The sequence below is a fragment of the Pseudophryne corroboree genome, chromosome 2, assembly GCF_028390025.1.
Source record: "Pseudophryne corroboree isolate aPseCor3 chromosome 2, aPseCor3.hap2, whole genome shotgun sequence".
In the NCBI taxonomy this organism is placed as follows: Eukaryota; Metazoa; Chordata; class Amphibia; order Anura; family Myobatrachidae; genus Pseudophryne; species Pseudophryne corroboree.
The window spans coordinates 704790251-704808999 of record NC_086445.1 but is presented as its reverse complement, the minus strand read 5'-3'; the positions used below and the strand labels follow the sequence as shown (position 1 = coordinate 704808999).

At 45.1% G+C, this 18749-nt stretch overlaps 1 long non-coding RNA gene across 4 annotated transcripts in view; it reads left to right on the top strand.

The window, feature by feature from the left end:
• The window catches only part of LOC135045718 (uncharacterized), a 445823-nt gene that overhangs the window by 230407 nt on the left and 196667 nt on the right, over nucleotides 1-18749 (top strand). For all 4 annotated transcript variants that reach the window (XR_010238156.1, XR_010238138.1, XR_010238150.1 and 1 more), the window contains exon 5: nucleotides 12392-12456. This is a non-coding gene — a long non-coding RNA (uncharacterized LOC135045718). The remainder of the gene's footprint in view (nucleotides 1-12391; nucleotides 12457-18749) is intronic.

The window sequence follows — 18749 nt, the reverse complement described above, 5'->3', positions numbered from 1 at the left end:
TCCCAGGATCGCTGCCAGCATGATTCCTCAGGCCAGTATAATCTCCAGAAGAGCGGGAAGACAGCGCCATTTTGGGGGCGGAGCTTCTCAGAGCGGACCCAGCAGAGTTCAGCGCCATTTTCCTGTCTGCAGAAATGCTGTCAGTGAAGAGCGGTCCCTCCACATCAACTCCAGCTATCTCTTATGGTACCAGGGGGTTGTAGAAGGGGAAGGGCGGGGGGGAGGCTGTGTACAGACTCTGTAACCTATTAAGGTGCACAGTCAGCGCTGGTTGGGGTCCCCCTGTACCTTGAAAGTGCTGTGTGTGGGTTGGCTCCAATCTCTGTGTCTCTCTTGCCACTCTTGGGGATGAAACTCTGTCTATCCTCCCCTGTGTGTGTGTGGAGTGTCTGGGGTCTCCATTTAGCTATGTCCATGGACTCTGTGTCATATGCTGCAGAGGATATGTCCTCTCAGGATGATCTCATTCCATATCATGAGGATTGCACTGTTTTAGCGCAGATACCAGCAAGGGAGCCTGAATGGTTATCCTCTATCAAATCTATGATTTCTCAGATTTCTACTAGGGTTGCACAGAATGAATCTACAACTCAGGTTTTACAGAACTCCTATGGCAGTTTGGTCCGGTTCTATTACCTCAGGGCCCCCCTCTGTAGGTTCCCACAAACGTGCTCTTGCCCAGATTATGCAAGATGACACGGATACCGATTCTGACACGGCAGACGGTGATGGGGATGTGCTCAGGGGGGCAGCATCTCTTGCTAAAGGGGTGCAGTTGATGATAGAGGCTATTAGGGATGTGTTGAATATTGCTGATACAACACCTGAGCAGGTTGAGGAGGCTTACTTCACTGACAATAAGAATGCCTGGCTAACCTTCCCTGCGTCCAAAGAATGAAATGCTATTTTTGAGAAGGCATGGAAAAACCCGGAGAAAAAAATTCCAGATCCCTAGAAGGGTTCTGGTTGCTTTCCCCTTAACTGAGGAGGATAGGAAAAAATGGGAGAACCCACCCATAGTGGACGGGTCTGTATCCAGACTCTTGAAAAAGGTGGTTTTACCTGTTCCAGGATCTACCGCCTTAAAGGAGGTGGCTGATCGCAAAATTGATACTACGCTCAAATCCATGTACACGGCTTCAGGGGTGATTCTATGTCCCACTATTGCCTGTGCATGGATTTCCAAAGCTATAGTAAAGTGGCCAGGCACGTTACTTGAGGATTTGGATACAATGGATAAAAGTGATGTTGAATTGTTTTTACGTAACATTCAGGATTCTGCAGGATTTATGGTGGAAAACATGAAATACCTAGGTTCCATGGCTGCAGGGATATCTTCCATGTCTGTCTCAGCTCTTAGGGGACTTTGGCTGCGCCAGTGGTCTGCCAACGTGGAATCCAGGAGAGGTGTGGAGACCCTACCCTACACAGGTCAGGCTCTCTTTAGGTAGGCGTTGAATGAGTCACCTTTTTTTCCCTCAGCTGCACCTGTTACGAAGAAACCTTTTTCTTTAGCTGCATCACAGTCCTTTTGGGTTGCTAAAACAAGAAAGGCCAAACCGTCCAACACCTTCTTTAGGGGAGGTCGACCAAAATCCAAGAAACCTGCTGCTGCGGGTTCCCAGGAACAGAAGCCTGGTTCAGGTATGCCAAAGTCCTCAGCATGACGGTAAACCGCGAGGCCTGGAGGTAGCGCCGGTGGGGGAGAGACTCAGACATTTCAGTCACGTCTGGGTGTCATCCGGCCTGGATCCCTGGGTACAAGATATTGTGTCCCAGGGGTACCGGCTGGAATTTCAAGATCTCCCTCCTCACCGGTTCTTCAAATCAGGCTTGCCAGCTTTGCCGGCAAATAGGGCTATCCTACAGGGAGCCATCCAGAAGTTGGTGGAGGCACAGGTTATTGTACCAGTTCCTCCACAGATGAAAAACAAAGGTTACTATTCGAACCTTTTCATGGTACCGAAACCAGATGGTTCGGTCAGGCCCATTCTGAACTTAAAATCACTAAACCCCTTTCTGAGGGAGTTCAAGTTCAAAATGGAGTCCCTAAGGGTGGTGATATCGGGTCTGGAGGAGGGGGAATTCCTGGTATCCCTGGATATCAAGGATGTGTACCTCCATATTCTGATTTGCCCGCCGCATCAAGCTTATCTCCGATTCGCACTGTGGACATTTTCAATTCCAGGCCCTGCCATTCGGCCTCTCCACAGCAAGATGATGGCGGAAATGATGGTTCTCCTCTGCAGACAGTGGGTGAACATAATTCCATATCTGGATGATCTGCTGATAGACATCATCCAAGGAGAAGCTGCTACAGTCCATAGCTCTCATGACCTAGCTTCTCAGGGAACATGGGGGGTAATTCTGAGTTGACCGCAGCAGCAAGTTTGTTAGCAATTGGGCAAAACCATGTGCACTGCTGGGGGGCAGATATAACATTTGCAGAGAGAGTTAGATTTGGGAGGGTTATTTTGTTTCTGTGCAGGATAAATACTAGCTGCTTTATTTTTACACTGCAATTTAGATTTCAGTTTGAATACACCCCACCCAAATCTAACTCTCTCTGCACATGTTATATCTGCCCCCCCCCCCCCTGCAGTGCACATGTTATATCTGCCCAAGTGCTAACAAATTTGCTGCTGCGATCTACTCAGAATTAGGCCCATGGTTGGATCCTTAATCTTCCAAAATCAAATTTGGAACCAACCAGGAGGTTGTCATTTCTGGGAATGATCCTCGACACGGAAGTGCAGAGGGTGTTTCTGCCAGAGGAAAAAGCGTTGGTGATACAAACAATGGTCCGGGATGTCCTGAAGCCAGCCTGGGTGTCGGTTCATCAGTGCATCCGCCCTCTGGGGAAGATGGTGGCCTCTTACGAGGCTCTGCAGTACGGGAGATTTCATGCTCGGTCCTTCCAACTGGATCTCCTTTACAAATGGTCGGGATCTCTACACATGCACCAGAGAATACTTCTGTCGCCAAAGGCCAGGATCTCACTCCTCTGGTGACTGCACCTTCTGGAGGGCCGCAGGTTCGGGATTCAGGACTGGATCCTTCTAACCACGGATGCAAGTCTCCGGGGCTGGGGCGCAGTCTCTCAAGGGGAAACCTTCCAAGGAAGGTGGTCAAGTCTGGATACCGGCCTGCCGATAAACATTCTCGAACTAAGAGCCATCTACAACGTTCTTCTCTAAGCGGCCCATCTTCTGAGAAATCGGGCCATTCAAGTGCAGTCGGACAATGTAACGACAGTGGCTTACATAAACCGTCAGGGTGGAACGAAGAGCAGAGCTGCAATGTCAGAGGTAACAAGAATCATCCTCTGGACGGAAAAACATGCGTTGGCGTTGTCAGCAATCTTGATTACGGGAGTAGACAACTGGGAAGCGGACTTCCTCAGTAGACACGATCTCCATCCAGGAGAGTGGGGTCTCCATCCGGAGGTGTTCAAGGAGGTAACAGATCTTTGGGGCATACCCAAAATAGACATGATGGCCTCTTGTCTCAACAAGAAGCTTTGGCGATATTGTTCCAGGTCGAGGCACCAGCAAGCAGTGGCGGTGGACGCCCTAGTGACTCCATGGGTGTTCCAGTCGGTGTACGTGCTTCCTCCACTTCCACTCATTCCAAGAGTTCTAAAACTCATAAGGAGAACAAGAGTTCAGGCAATCCTCATTGCTCCATATTGGCCAAGAAGGGCTTGGTATACGGATCTTCTGGATCGACTGCTAGAAGAGACGAGGCCTCTTCCTCTTCGGGAGGACCTGCTGCAGCAGGGGCCATTCGCTTATCAAGACTTACCGCGGCTACGTTTGACGGCATGGAGGTTGAACGTCAGATATTAGCTCGGAAGGGCATTCCGAACAAGGTTGTTCCTACACTGATACAGGCTAGGAAAGGAGTAACGTCAAAGCATTACCATCGCATTTGGAAAAAGTATGTGTCTTGGTGTGAATCCAAGAAGTTTCCTACGGTGGAGTTTAAACTTAGACAATTTCTCCTCTTCCCCCAAGCAGGTGTGGATATGGGCCTGAGATAAGGTTCCGTAAAGGTCCAGATTTCGGCCCTATATATTTTCTTCCAGAAACAGTTGGCTACCCTCCCTGAGGTTCAGACCTTTTTGAAGGGAGTTCTGCACATCCAACCTCCCTTTGTGCTGCCTACGGCACCCTGCGATCTTAACGTGGTGTTGCAGTTCCTCCAGTCGGATTGGTTTGAGCCTCTACAGGATGTTGAGGTCAAGTTTCTCACGTGGAAGGCTGTCACTTTGTGGCCTTGGCTTCTGCTAGATGTGTGTTGGAGTTGGGGGCTTTGTCATGTAAAGGCCCATACTTGATCTTCCATGAAGATAGAGCTCAGCTCCAAACACGTCCGCAGTTCCTTCCGAAGGTTGTGTCGGCATTTCATATCAACCAACCGATTGTGGTGTCAGTTACTACTGACTCCTCAGTTTCATCAAAGTCCTTGGATGTTGTAAGGGCTCTGAAAATCGCAGAAAATCAGACTCTCTGTTTGTCCTGTATGATCCCAAGAAACTTGGGTGTCCTGCTTCTAAGCAGACAATCTCTCACTGGATCAGGTTCACTATCCAGCATGCGTATTATACGGCAGGATTGCCGTGTCCTACGTCTGTTAAGGCCCACTCTACTTGTAGGGTGGGTTATTCCTGGGCGGCTGCCCGGGGTGTCTCGGCTTTACAGCTTTGCCGAGCGGCTACTTGGTCTGGGTCGAACACGTTTGCAAAGTTCTACAAGTTCGATACTTTGGCCTCTGAGGACCTGATGTTTGGCCAATCAGTCCTGCAGGAGCCTCTGCGCTCTCCCTCCCGTTCTGGGAGCTCTGGTACATCCCCATCGTACTAATGTGGACCCCAGCATCCTCTAGGACAAAGAGAAAATAGGATTTTAATTACCTACCGGTAAATCCTTTTCTCGTAGTCCGTAGAGGATGCTGGGCGCCCGCCCAGCGCCTCCTGATCCTGCAGTGGTTACTTAGTTCAGTACTGCTTAGTTCTTGGTTAAGTACAGTTTTGCTACTTGGTAAGTAATATTGTTCAGCCGTTGCTGATGTTTCAAGCTAGTTAGCTTGGTTTGCCTTGTGTGTGAGCTGGTGTGAATCTCGCCACTATCTGTGTAAAATCCTTCTCTCGAAGATGTCCGTCTCCTCGGGCACAGTTTCTAGACTGAGTCTGGTAGGAGGGGCATAGAGGGAGGAGACAGCCCACACTCTCAAACTCTTAAAGTGCCAATGGCTCCTAGTGGACCCGTCTATACCCCATGGTACTAATGTGGACCCCGAAAAGGATTTACCGGTAGGTAATTAAATCCTATTTTTATCGTGCAACTACTAAATATCAGTAAGTAATAACACTGGCAAGCAAAGATTTTGTCACAGGGCACCTCAGGTGGTATTACAGGTGAAACTCAGAAAATTAGAATATCGTGCAAAAGTTCATTTATTTCAGTAATTCAACTTAGGTGAAACTAATATATTATATAGACTCATTACATGTTAAGTGAGATATTTCAAGCCTTTGTTTGTTGTAATTTTGATTATTGTGGTTTACAGCTTAAGATATCCCCAAATCCAAAATCTCAGAAAATTATAATATTACATAAAATCCATAAAAAAAGGATTTTAAATACAGGAATATCGGCCCTCTGAAAAGTATAATCATGCATATGTACTCAGTACTTGGTTTGGGTCCCTTTTGCATGAATTACTGCCTCAATGCGGTGTGGCATGGATTCTATCAGCCTGTGGTACTGCTGAGGTGTTATGGAAGACCAGGATGCTTCAATGGCAGCCTTTTGCTCTTCTGCATTGTTCAGTCTCCTGTCTCTCATCTTTCGAGCTTTTGCACAATATTCTAATTTTCTGAGTTTCACCTGTATACATGTATTTTCTGCACTGATTTCAAAAATGGTCTTAGAATCTTTCTGTCACCCATAGTTTTAAAGTTACACCCTCTTTAATAATACACATTACAATATAGAACCCATTTATAGAGCGTGTAGTGAGATATTTTTCCTTCAGTAAAATTCCATTGTTTTCTTTAATTATACAGTGCTGGGAAGATTAGTATAAGATCAGAATGGTACAAAATAATAAACAGCTGACTCGAAATTCTGCTGGATGATGCACTTGGACTTGATGAGTTATAAGGAGTAGAACTACAAAGAAATAGTGGACAATCTTTGAAAATCTTAAGAGACCATAGATGTAACATTTCTTTGAAAATCTATTCCTTGAACTCTCACCTGGATTTCTTCCCAGCAAATCTTGGAGTACTCAGCGACAAACATGGCGACCGCTTCCACCAGGATATTTTTATAATGGACAAGCGGTATCAGGGCAAGTGGAGTCAAAGAATGCTTGATGACTATAGTTGGACTATTAAGGGGATGTTCCTGAGGCAAAATACAGCAGACATTTTAAGTGAGTTATGGCGCTATCCTACTAAAGTCGATCCGTTTTTGGTGGGTGAAAACGGACGGATATCGTGATTAATGAACATCGGTCATTATCGTGGTATCCTATTACAGGCCATTTACATCAGCCGAAAACTTACCCGTGATCGTTCGAATCGCGGATTATGGGGGCAATTCCAAGTTGATCGCAGCAGGAAATTTTTTAGCAGTTGGGCAGAACCATGTGCACTGCAGGAGAGGCAGATATAACATGTGCAGAGAGAGAGAGATTTGGGTGTGGTGAGTTCAATCTGCAATCTAAATTGCAGTGTAAAACTAAAGCAGCCAGTATTTACCCTGCACAGAAACAAAATAACCCACCCAAATCTAACTTTCTCTGCAAATGTTATATCTGCCCCCCCCACAGTGCACATTGTTTTTCCCCAACTGCTAAAAAATTTCCTGCTGCGATCAACTTGGAATTACCCCCCATGCTTTGGGTGCTGGCATTGTTGGAATGAGCCCGCCGCATTGGGGCTAATAGGACAGCCCCCGGCAATAAAATTACTCGCAGTCATTGACCGCAAGTAATTGGATACCCTCCTAAATCATTTACTATGTATGTGTTGTTAATAACCGTAATAGTGTACACTTTAATTGGGTGTCACTCAAAATCCTTATGTCATAGAGACATTCTAAAACAATCTTTGAATTTAGCGCTATTAAATTCATCTATATTCACTCAGGCACTTTCTGATATTATACAGGATGCAGAACCAATTCAACAGCAGAAATCATCTGAATTAATCATGACAGTAGGGTTTAATCCAAATGATTCTCAAGGAAAATCTATTTTTTTTGTGTAGGATGGATTGGTTGGAATCTTCTTTGGCTAAAGAATCCAGGGTTGATATTTTGGGACTGTAACATAGCTGCACGTCCACTACAGAAACAATGTTTTCCATCCATCTGTTGGTATAACAATAATACTTGTGGGTAACAATCCCCCTATAACTATGTTGGGGGCTCTTTTGTATGTATGGTACCTTCTTACCTCTTACTTGTTGCACACAATTATTCTAATTAGTTTGCTTTGTTTTTTTAAGCATTTGTATTAGTTATTTCTGTCTTGTTCCATCACCATGGAATTATTCTGTTATTGTCTCAATTTTTATCTGATATTAGTAAACTATTTGTTATATCGTTTGATGCACTTCAGGATAAGTAAAAAAAATAAAAAAGGAGGCCCGCTGCCGGCTTTCTGATTGCGGTGGCTGCATATGATGTCATGCAGCCGCTGCAATCACGCCCACACCACGCACCCTGTTTAATAACACCGTTTCCTCGCCCCCGCAGCACTCCATCTCCATCTAGGAAATGGAGTGTTGCTGCCCCCTCTCTCGTCCCTTGAACGCCTTTGCCTGATTGACAGAAATTGCGGGAACATGTGCAGGACGGGCGCTGCGCATGCGCCTGCATCCTTTTTGTAATGTTTGCGGTTGGATCGCTTATTGCGATCCAACCTTAATCAGCCCCATAGTCTTATTGGGTTTGGTATGATTTACCATTGCACGGGATGCCGAATGGCAGTATACCGACAGTAGCACCCCGAGCAGTAGAATGCCGGCAGCGGGGCGAGCGCAACAAAGCCCCTTGCGGGCTCACTGCGCTCTCCATGCCATGCTCTCCACAGCAAGCTAAGCGGTGTGGACACCCATACAGGGGGAATCACCTATGTGAGGAAACCACGCTTCGCTGGTATGGTGGTTACACTCTGTGGGATTCCATGCACTCGGGCAGATCAGAATATGTAAAAAAATAAGTCTGTATTATGACAGCACAACACCATAAGATGGTCACATGGTACGGAGTAATTGGTAGCACATATCCCCCAGCAGCCTCTTACAGTCAGCATCCATAAGTTGCAATAGCAATAATCTGTATCCTTTCCACTACCGCTTGCTTGACAGTCCTGTGTCCCCCAGCCTGGGGTACTGGCTCACACTGACCCTGTCCTTGTAGAGTGTCCTCTGGTGGCACAGCGATGCCTAGGTCGGAAGGTTTCCTGTTGATGTCTGATTCACAGGATCCACCACATTAGAATCTCCTCCACTCGCTCTCTTTATATACCTGACTGGCAGATCCCCTCTGGTGCCAAACAGTCTACTCAGGGGGTTGGGTCAGAATATCCATAGGCTATTTCAGCCAGTATCCTGCTGTGGAGACTCATTGTACATCCTCTGGGAGTTCTAACCTAATTACCTCACAGATTACCTGATGTCCTAGATAAATAACTTGGGCTGGCAGCTAGCTATTTTACCAGTCACTCAGTCATTGTTCTGATTACATTACACCTATGTGATACAAATGGTAATGAGCTAGCACAGCTGCCTGGCTCTCCCTCAGTCTCAGTCCAGGCCCATCTCGTTTCATCACACCCTATCTTGCCAGTATTCCGCCGGCGGTATGGTGCCCCCGTCGGGTGTCCCTGGCGTTGGTATTGTGACAGCCGGGATCCCAACAAGCGGTATGCTGACCGCATACCGTCTTATTAGCTCATCATGTATGCTGTTTTCTTAATCAAGAATTATGTTGTGAAGTTTTTGTTAATGTCCAAAGTTATTGCTATGCTGTTTGCTACTCAGATTTACGTTGTTAATTTTGATTCTTGAAGGCTAATAAGATGTAATGCTGGAGTGACAGGATGCTGCTTTCTTATCTCTCGTGCACTTGAGTTTACTTAATAAGAAATAGTGAAGCACTGATCTGATTGTGAAGACTCTTGATTCCCTGTCCCTATAGATTTCCTAGGGTCTATCGATGGGATATATATGTTTTACTGGCAGACGGGATGCCGGCTGTCAGAATACCCAGTGGCGCCAAGAGAGGGGTGGAGGGTACAAATTTCCTGGGCCCAGGTCTGTTGGAGGGGCCCAGCGGGGGCCCAGGTCTATGCCTCCTGTGATTAGGCCATGCACCCTGAAAAGTACCTAGGCCCAGCCGGGCTCTCTACTGCCCTGGCTGGGAGGCATGCCATGCTCCTGTGAGTGGGTGCTTCTCATATGCTATACATGCCCCCAAAGAGGTGTGGCCATGCCCACAGCATGCTGTGGTCACACACCCTCCAGGGGGAACATGGGGGCCCAGGAAGTTGTTATACTGGGTCCCAGGATTTCTCTTGATAGCCCTGAGAATACCAACAGCAGCATTCCATCTGTCGGAATCCTGGCAGTGAGGCATCGAGTCTCCTCGTGGGCTCACTGGGTTTGCCACACTTCGGGCCCAGTGGCTCGCTTTGCTCGCCGCAAGTTATATTCCCACTCGGTTGGTGGCATGGACCAATTACTTCAGTGTTTGGGATTCCATCCGGTGGCATTTCGCCGGCTGTCGGGATTCCGGCTTTTGTCTTCTAAACGACGGGATTCCGACAGACGGTATTATAACTGCATCCCCTCTCTATGACAGAATTCCTTACCTGTGTTTTGATTATATGCCTGTGAACCATGCTGCTTGGCATAATTAACAGTAGCGGATCTTGCTACGGGCACGCAGGATTTTTGCCCGGGGCGCCGCCTTCCGGGGGGCCCCGCCGCCATGGAAAGATTCTTTACTGGTGGTGCCCCCCGGACTGTGCGGTGCTAACTGTGCGGTACGCGGTGAAGTCATTGCGCCCCGGACTGCATTGTGGGAGCGGCACATAGACAGTAGAGGTCATGATTGACCTCTAGTGTCTATGCGGTGCTATGGGGGAGACGTCATGACGTTTCTCCTATAGATCAGAGGAGCGGCGCCGGCGGCCAGAGACGGAGGGCAGCAGCGGTCGGGAATCAGGAGTGGGGATTGTAAGTATTCATTTTTATTTTTTTTGTAAGCGGCACAACTCTACTGGGGGCAATACTGAGGGCACAAACTAGGGGGCACAACTCTACTGGGGGCAATACTACTGGGGGCACAAACTAGGGGGCACAACAACTCTACTGGGGGCAATACTACTGGGGGCATAACTGACCACACCCCTTCATGAAGCCACGACCCTATTTTTCCGCCCGGGGCACCACAAGGGCTAGATCCGGCCCTGACAATTAACCAAGCTGAATTTAAGATTGGCCACAGACGTGGTCGATAGATAATTATTTTGGTCAGACCAGAGGATAACAAGCAAACGTTCAAGTGTAACTTAACAGCAAAAGGATACATCAAATATGAAGTTTAACAAGGACATATTTTAAATGGATTAAGGGAATGATTACCAATTTTAGGGGTCTATTCATGAAGCAGTGAAAAGAGTGGAGAAGTGAACCTGTGGAGAAATTGCCCATGGCAACCAATCAGCTGCTCCGTACAATTTTGTATAGTATGCAAATTATAAATGTTACTTCAGTGCTGATTAGTTGCCATGGGCAACTTCTCCAATGGCTCACTTCTCCACACTTATCACTGCTTCATGAATAAACCCCGTAATGAGAAATGGTTGTGGATAACGATACAAGACTAATATAAGACTTGTAGTATAATTTAGCTAAGCAGTTAATTACAGGTTTGTAGCTAGTATGGAAACAGGGAGGTATAACTCGACTCATGTGCAGCAGACTTGTGTCATTACAGTGGTATGAACTGTGGGTATAGGACACTGGTACACCTGAAATTTTATGTGGTGATTCTTTGGTTACAGTTTCTTTTTAAGTGACGTAAAATAATCCTTCAATTAATTGCTACCATGTAAGTCATACATGACCCCTGAAATTTAATTAGAAGTTGATCCACATACAGTACATGAAGCCATAACATCATAGTTAAACATGGGGGGCAGATGTATTAAGCCTGGAGAAGTGATAAAGCAGTGATAAGTGGAAGGTGATAACGCACCAGCCAATCATTACAGTTTGAAAAAGGACAGTTAGGTGCTGATTGGTTGGTGCGTTATCACCTTACACTTATCACTTCTTTTATCACTGCTTTAACACTTTTCTCCACGCTTAATACATCTACCCCATAGTTCTATAAAGTGCGCTGTTGTTCGTATGGTTTATGCTTACAGTGTAATGCAGATTTCAAGGTTCATGTAGTGTGCACACTGCACTCAAGACAAATACTGTATAAACAATTGTACTTGTGTTAAAAGTCTAATCAGTTGTGGAAATCAATAATAAAGCTATGGAACAACAAATATTTACTAACAAATGATTACACCACCCATATTGCTAAGATACTTCTGCCAGTTGTGCAAGACCTGTATTGCATGTCTCCTTATTTTATACCTTTTACTATTTATTGTGACCATGGGCTCTGAGAGGGAACGGGTACAGATTACCTGGGCCTATTGTAGGTCTCTGCTTTATCCGGGAGTACAGTGGGTGCGTTACCACACCCCTATGATACTTCCCAGTGCTTCACACAGTGCACACCATAGGTAAGTAGTAATGCACACCCCCTCCCCCAACAGCATTTCCTCAACAGCACTTGTTTCTTCATTATACCAGTTATTCCCAAGTTCAGAAAGACAGCCCTAGTTTAATTAGACATTATTATAAAACAAACCTTACAGTTAATATGAAGTAAAAATGTGTTGTTGTTTTTTTCCAAATGACACAGTGGTTCCAGGTCGAGGTAAACTTTGGTATTAACACCCATGAATGAATATTTGGCAGTCAGTGACACTCTTGTGCAAATAAACTTATGTTTATCGTAGATTGTACTAGTACATAGGTTCTCAGACTCAGTCCTCAGGACCCCAAACAGTTCATGTTTTCCATGGTTAGTCACAGAATCATTAGTGGATATTTAAAAATGTGAGTAATGAATACACCTGTGCACCCTCAATGTGATTTGGAAAACGTGAATTATTTGGGGCCCTGAAGACCGAGTTTGAGAACCACTGCACTAGTCTTAAAGGAATTCTTCTCCACTGCGAGTTGACATGAATTTAAAGGTTCATCCTATTAAGTTGTCTACATTCTTTTTTTTTTTCTTCTCAATAGGTCTCTGCAAGGTCTACAGCTATAATTATTTAGTATATGGCTTTAAAGGAACAACCATACTGAAGGTAAGCAGCATCCCACATTGTTTTATTCTGGACACACTGAAATCTCTTGCTTTCCTTAGCTGGTTGTTGCAAATGCTTCCATACCGTGGTGAGTCATTCAGAGTTGTTCGCTCGCTAGCTGCTTTTAGCAGCATTGCACACGCTAAGCCGCCGCCTACTGGGAGTGTATCTTAGCATAGCAGAATTGCGAACGAAAGATTAGCAGAATTGCGAATAGACATTTCTTAGCAGTTTCTGAGTAGCTCCAGACTTACTCAGCCATTGCGATCAGTTCAGTCAGTTTCGTTCCTGGTTTGACGTTACAAACACACCCAGCGTTTGCCCAGACACTCCCCCGTTTCTTCAGACACTCCCCCGTTTCTTCAGACACTCCCCCGTTTCTTCAGACACTCCCCCGTTTCTTCAGACACTCCCGCGTTTTTCCCAGAAACGTCAGCGTTTTTTCGCACACGCCCAGAAAACGGCCAGTTTCCGCCCAGAAACACCCACTTCCTGTCAATCACAGTCTGATCACCAGAACGATGATAAAACCTCGTTATGCCGTGAGTAAAATACCTAACTTCTGTGTAAAATAACTAAGCGCATGTGCTCTGCGAACCTTACGCATGCGCAGTAAGCGACTTATCGCAATATAGCGAAAATCGGCAACGAGCGAACAACTCGGAATGGCCACCCGTATGTAACGCATGTTGGTAAATTCCTTTTCTGCTTTGTTACCCTGACATTCCACTGATGTTATTAAAAGTAACGCTTAACTTCTCTGCTCATTTACCTGGCAGGTGTGTCCTGGGCCTAATAATGTACTTATATCTTGCCTTTAGCTAGTTTGTCACCTAAAATATTAGCTATGTAAAGAAGAGTATTATTATTATTATTATTATTATTATTACTATTATTATTATTATTGTAGCTACAATAATTACAAAGTTAGTATTTATTTATGTTACACATTAAGTTGATACAAAACTGTTTAGCCACTTCAGTTCCATTTCTACATTCCAGCAAATTTATATTATTTATTTTTGTTTCCCTTATCCAACCATGGACATAAATGTAAATTTGTTGTTGTACACTAAGGGAGGAGGTGTGGAGGGGGTGGGGGGGATATTCAGTTTCCGGCAAAGGCTTCAAATTGCCGTTGCAGCTGTATTTAAATGCTTATTATAACCAAAAAAAAGAGAAGAATAACTTGCGCCTTAGTTGCAGCTTTGTCCTATACTCTCAAAGAGCACCACTCTTTGAAAAATCATACATATACAGAAAAAATGAGTAGTCCACAAGCGCTACTAGAATTAGGAGAATTTCTAATAGGTTTCTGCCCAAATGTTTTCTTTATCTGGATGCAGAAGTTTTTATCCTCAGTATTCTCAAGTTTTTTGTCCTCAACCCTTAGGTTCGCACCTTTGTACTGACCTCCATTTGGTGCGAGATGTACATCAAAAGGTTTCTTTTATACTCTTTCACAGCATTTCAGATTACATCAGTTGGACATCACCACGCCCCTTGTAGGGGACACTCACCTCTATCTGGTTCCCTATGTTCCTTGAAAGGTTTCTTTATCTGTGTCACCGTCCCGATTCCCTCAAAGTTCAGAACATCACCACAGCAATTGATGGAACAGGAGGCCGGAAAGAATGGGTAACACAGAGGTTTTTCCCAAAGTGTTGTTCAAAAAGGGGATATTTTATTCCAAAATATAAAAATACTTTTAACAAAGACTAAAAACAATTAAAACATAAAAAACAATGAAAACCCCACTGGTCCTGTGTTTGTTCTGCCCTATACCCTCAGGAACCGATTGTGTGAAAAATATATATCTTTAAACAACGGACCTTAGTAACGGGTAAAGGCTATAATGAACACTTACAGGCAGGGGTCAGCACCAGTACCAACGCGTTTCGGATAAGCTATCCTTCCTCAGGTGCGAACCTAAGGGTGGAGGACAAAAAACTTGAGAATACTGAGGATAAAAACTTCTGCATCCAGATAAAGAAAACATTTGGGCAGAAACCTATTAGAAATTCTCCTAGTTCTAGTAGCGCTTGTGGACTACTCATTTTTTCTGTATATGTATTTAAATGCTGGCAGCTGCAGCCCTTCTCGCACCCTTTGCCCGGCCGATTCACGCCCTGATTCACTCAGAAGTGCTCGCTACCCAAAGCGGTAGCGAACACTTTCGAGCGGGATCCCACTGACATAAGGGCGATGACTGCTGCACATATATTGAATTCCCCCCAGACCACACACCACTGCCTCTTCTAATTACAATTAACCTTTGCCTACACTATAAAAATTAATTATCCTTTATTGTAACTCCATAAATGCGTGGGGTGATTCTAGCTTTTAACCAAGAACATATTTCTTCACCTACTAAGCCTGCTTTTATTTTTGCTATAGTCCAAAGGACTTATATAATCCCTTTTCTGACAGCCCTATAGTTTCGTGCTTTCCAGATGACAGTGGACATAGGAGACAAACACCATCATCTTTTGGTGTTTTGCAGAGGCCCTATGCTAGGAGAACATAGGGGTAAATGTATTCAAGGTCGATATTGGGGGAAAGGGGGAGTTATCAGCACACGTTATATGCACTGATACCAATCCCCCCCCCCCCCCCTCCCCCCATGTATGACAGTGGCGGTGTGCTAAAAGAAAGCACGCCGATATTCAGGGCAATGTACGTACATTCAGTTGCACTGATTTTTCCGACACCTGCAGCTATCAATTTCGATGCTTGCAGGTGTCGTTTCCCATACACCACAGCCAGGGACAGTGCTGTCCCTGGCTGCAATGGCTGCCGGCACGGGGCTGCATGTTAAATCTTGCAATAGTAGCAAGATCTTGCACATTCACACTGGAGCCAACCAGGCAGAACGACACAGCGCATCAGCACTAAGCTGATGCACTATGTGCTCTGGCGGGGATCGCCGTAAGGGAGAGTTTTCACTCCCCCACTCAGGCAGACAAGATGGTAATACATCTTGTTGATGTTCCTTCCTGCTTCACCTCGGTAATGAGGCGAAGCAGGATGTGCTGTAGCGGCATGATGTGTGCCACTATAATAAACCTCCCCCATTAAGTATTTTGACTTTTAAATGGCAAACTGTTTATAAACTGCACCAATTAAAAGAAAATACTGATCTCTGGTTACTTTCATTCAAAACAATATTTCTGAAAAGTAGATTTTACATGTTGGTTAACTCAGGGCGGTAATTTTTGTAGATTACTTGCCCACCCATCACAATTTGGCCCTAAAGGATGAAAAGTGCAAGTCTCTGCACAGAAATGAATTTATCTGTAAATAGTAATGCTGGGATACATGGGGGTAAATTTACTAAGGTGGGAGATTTTTAGAACTGGTGATGTTGCCCATAGCAACCAATCAGATTATATCTATTATCTGCTAGAAGCACCTAGATAAATGGTAAGTAGAATCTGATTGGTTGCCATGGGCAACATTACCAGTTCTAAAAATCTCCCACCTTAGTAAATTTACCCCATGGTCAGACAAAATTCCTGTCAGTCCGACAGACATTTTATCTGACACCCAGCAGATACGAGCATACATACCTCCTCATACATCTTGCCTTAATACGCCATGCAGCAGGAGATTCCTGGCGTGTGTAAGCCGGCAGCTCCTGAGCTGCTCTGCTAACGTCGGGCGGCTTTTCTTTGGCTGTATCTGCATACGGAATGGTACGTTACAGTGATTTCCAGGAAAACACTGTAACATTGCATTTCGTATGCAGATACAGTCACACACAGAATATAGACATGCCGCATATCATTTTAATCAGCATAAGCTGTTTGTGCATCCCATTTGCGTAACAATGCAACTTAGACACATTTAAATGGAGAAAGTCGATATAAAGATGGAGTGACTAGAAGGGCTGTTTAACGTGACTGCAGCAAAGATGTAGGGAGATACATCTATACATTGTGAGATCTGTCATGGTGTATTGCCACACGATATCTGGGTTCCTTCCCTGGGGAGGAAACCTCTCCCCGATCCTCCCCTGTGAAGGAACAGTGTAAGTCTCAGTCAGACTGACTTGTAACTTAAAAAATATTGAAACAGATGGACATGTTGGATGATTCAGTATGTTTGTCTGATCCATATTTTCGAGTTAGTCTCACACATACACAGTACAATTATCTGGTGTCCGATATTAGGCAGACCGGCAAGATAATGGTATACTGTATGCCAAGCACTATGTGACATTAATATATAGCAGTCAATCATAGGTGCTGGAACAGCGAAAGGGTGGCTCGTCCCACCCAAATATTTGAGAGGCACCAGTCAAAGTATAGGGTCACGAGGCACAGGGTGGCCCCATCTAAAGTTAATACAGGCTTTTCAGGATGGAGATAAAACCCTCCACCTCCTCCCTCCCCACTGCCCTTCTTTGTCTGCCTCCAGGGCACTACTCCCTACTGTACCCATCTCCAACCCCTAGTTACTGTGAGATGGCCCCTCCTCTGGGACCAGCCCTGTGTCTGTCTCACCTCCCACATCATATATTCCTCCCCTCTTCCCCAGCAGCTCCCTTTGTCCTCCCACTTCTTTCCCTCGCAGCACTCCCTGACCTCCCCCCATTTCCAACTCAGCTGAAAATGTTCCCTGTAAGGTCTCATTACCTTCCATGCACAGCCTCAGCCAGGGTGTGAACTATGGGGGTCATTCAGACCTGACCGCACACTGGCTTTTTGTGCAGCGCTGAACTGCGCATGAGTATGCACCGCAATGCGCAGGTGCGTCGTCCCAGAGCAACGGGGATCGCCGGACGGCGACGGAATGAACAAAGAAATCGATCACACCGGCGATCGCAAGAAAACTGACAGGAAGAGGCCGTTTGTGGGTGTCACATGACCATTTACAGGGAGTGTGCGGAAAATGCAGGCGTGTCCAGCTGTTTGAAGGGAGGGTTCCTGACGTCAGCTCCTAGCCGGATCATCGCACTGGAAGAGTAAGTCCTGAGCTGTACAGAGACCAGGGGCGGATTGGGAACGAAAAGCGGCCCTGGAAAAATTTGTACTAGTGGCCCCACATGGGCAGCACCAGAAGGGATAGCCATGGGCCATGGCAGCAGCACCCTCCCCCCAAGACTTTCCAGATAGTGGGCATGTCCAGCATCAAGGGGGAAGTTAAAAAGAAATAAAATTAAATTAAATATTATGAGCACATTATATGATACACCTTCAGAATTTAAGAAACTATATCATTCTTTAGAAAGATATATTTTCTTGCTTATTACATCAACCGTATCCTAATCACTATTCACTCAATCTTATATGTCAGCCAAGCAGGCAGACAGAGCATACACTAGATCATCTGCAATCACAGGCTAAGTGGCATTTTCATATATGCAAATTATTTTGCATCTTATTCATTATGTCTATAAAAAGGACCACATGTCCTCAAACAAAACAGGCCCCACTGGTGCGTCGGCCTGGGGATCTTCCCTGTAGACCCTACGGCCAATCCGCCTCTGGCAGAGACTGAGCAGCTTTCTGCAAATGAGATTGCGACTACCCCCTCCCCCTGCAGGGATGCAAAATACGCACCCTAGCGATCAGGTCTGAATTAAGCCCTATGAGTGGATCTTGTCTTATAGACTACATAAAGTTACTCACATAATACAGTTATATTTTTTGGGCATATTTATTGTATACATTTTATGGTATATCATCCGTAAAATCAGGATAACCTTAAAATGTAAGTATCCCCTGAAAGTATTACATGGGTTCCACAACAGATATCGGAGACATCTGCTGTGTTTTCCGTGTTCCCCATTACAATAGTGATGTCTTTAGCCATTGTAGTCCATGGGCTACATAACACAATTCAACAGGAGAGGATTGTCCTGATCCCTCCTCAGTTACAGCCACTGGTGCATGCTCTGTATAATGACAACGCATGCGCAGTAGGTCCACAGCATAAAGTAAAGTGATCCTGATGTGATCACTTTAGTGTACACATTGCTGGGATGAGCCCCTATCGGAGCGCCTGTCCCTGGATGGGAATTTTAATACTTCTGAACAGAAATTAAATTCTTATTGTTAAAATAGCAGCAATAAGAAATTCTATTTAGCGAGTCTAAACCTCCGTAAAGAATAAATGGACCCCTTAATGTTGTATCTTTCTTCTAATATACTATTATCTGCATTCCCCATAGTGTCCTCTGTGCTGTGTTTTACATAAATGTGTGTGTATGTATATAGGTATAAATAGATAGAGGTATCTCTATAAAGATAGAAATTTCTATCACCAGGTACTGTAGGCCACGTGGTGGT